Source organism: Microtus oregoni, unplaced genomic scaffold (genome assembly GCF_018167655.1).
Source record: "Microtus oregoni isolate MIOR12 unplaced genomic scaffold, Mior012 000081F_ref0000091, whole genome shotgun sequence".
Taxonomy (NCBI): Eukaryota; Metazoa; Chordata; class Mammalia; order Rodentia; family Cricetidae; genus Microtus; species Microtus oregoni.
Genome location: NW_024544541.1, coordinates 1,468,061 through 1,470,000, shown reverse-complemented (window position 1 = coordinate 1,470,000; position 1,940 = coordinate 1,468,061). Strand labels below are relative to the sequence as shown.

General features: G+C 49.5%; 1 protein-coding gene across 1 annotated transcript in view; it reads right to left on the bottom strand.

The window, feature by feature from the left end:
• LOC121441728 (proton-associated sugar transporter A) overlaps nt 1-1,609 on the bottom strand; it is a 22,121-nt gene extending 20,512 nt beyond the window's left edge. Inside the window, exon 1 of the mRNA XM_041642976.1 lies at nt 1,476-1,609. The gene's annotated coding sequence lies outside the window, so the exon portion shown is untranslated. The remainder of the gene's footprint in view (nt 1-1,475) is intronic.
• Between the last annotated feature and the right edge of the window lie 331 nt (nt 1,610-1,940).

Genomic DNA, 1,940 nt, shown 5'->3' with positions numbered 1-1,940 from the left:
AGACAGAACACTGTGTACATAATAGATAAATAAAGATTTATTTAAAAAAAATAAAAATAAAAAACGATCTTGTTAAGAGCTTCACACAGTTTCCACTAAGAAGAATTTTTTAAAGTTACTTTTCCTGCAGCAGGTGAGATAACTTCGTGGGTGAAGGTCCTCATCTTCCACCAAGTTTAGAGACAGTATCTCTGGCTTATACACCAGGCTACCCTACCCATGAGCTTCTCCGGATTCCCTATCTTCACTCCTCATATCACCCTAGGGGTGCCGGGACTGTAGGTACAGAATACCACACCTCGTGGCTTTAAATGGGAGCAGGGGATTCAAATTCAGGCCCTCAGGCTTGGGCAGCAATTTCTTTACCCACTGAACCATCCCCAACAGTGTTGGGCTGTTTCAACAACACCTGATTGACAACATAAGTAACACCCAGGTAGCCTGAATACTTAAAAGTATCTTACTTGGAACCCATCCACTTTTTCTTTCTCTGTAAAAAAGTGTGTGTGTGTGTGTGTGTGTGTTTGTATGTGTGTAGGTGTGTGTAGGTGTGTATGTGTGTGTATGTGTATGTGTGTATAGGTGTGTGTAGGTGTGTATGTGTGTGTATGTGTATGTGTGTGTATGTGTGTGTATGTGTGTATGTGTGTGTATGTGTGTGTTTGTATGTGTGTATGTGTGTGTTTGTATGTGTGTATGTGTGTGTATGTGTGTAGGTGTGTGTATGTGTGTAGGTGTGTATGTGTGTGTATGTGTATGTGTGTGTATGTGTGAGAGAGAGATGGGTGCTTCCACCTGTGGGGTTGTTGGGTACCACTTCCCTCTTGCCTCCTATAGTGTCTCAAACTGCTGTAGACCTTAGAGGGATGCAGTCAGCAAACTAGAGAACCGGGGCCCAGTTCTCATGCCTCACCTCCGGGACTTTGACTCCTTTCTGAGGGCCAACTTGTCCCCAAAGTCTGGGCTAGGAGCTTGAGTTTCATCAGCACCTGACCCTACTTCAAGAACGACTCCAGGAGCGGGGAAAGATTGTTTACTATCCAGGAGGGCATCAAGGGAATGCTTGTCGCCCTTAGCATGTCACCCTCAGCTATATGACTCAGGACAGTGGTAAGACGACAGGATGCTCTTCCCAGGACCACAATCCCTGGCCAGCCAAAGGGTTCAGCCTCAGGGAGGAGGTGACCCGGAAGTTGATGACACCTGCCCAGGTAGCTGGGAACAGGCCTGGGGCTCAATAAACATAGCAGATGCTGAGGGCAAATTTCACAGACTGCCTCTCCCGCTAGGCCTGCGGACGCTTCACCCCGGAGGGTCCATTTCTCAGCTTAATTCACTAGACACCCAAAAAGAACAAAGGTCCCCATGTCCGTCCAGAGCCCCCAGCCTGGGCATATGATCATCCTGGGGCCTAAGCAGCAACGCTCCCGGCGCAAAGCCGCGGAGCTGGGTGAAGGGAGCAGGAGAAACGGTACCTGTGCATCCAGACGGGAGGCATCCCTTTCCCAGGCTGGGCTTCTGGTTCTTCAGGGTATAGCTCCGTCCCAGCCCGATGCCCCCAGCCCCGCCGCGGCAGCTGCAGTATCACCCCGCGGGGCGGGGCTGTGACGTCATGGCTGCATCCTGCCGCTTGGTCCCGCAGAGCATCCTTAAAGCAGCAACTGCGCCAGCGCACCTTTGGGGACAACCCGGGTCTATAGGCAGAAGGCAGGAACAGAGGCACTATGACTTTGTGGGTCCCGTCCCCAAGAAAACGTGTGACCGTTTACTTTTCCTTGGTCGTAAATGCATCATAAAAGCACTTGCCCGAGCCTGTGAGCGTTCTCTCTGCACCCAGCCTCATTTTAAAGGAAATGTACGCATTTTTGTGTCTTTAATTCTAAGTAAACAGTGATGTGTGCATTTATAGGTAAACATGTGCTTCCTAAATATTGTACCCA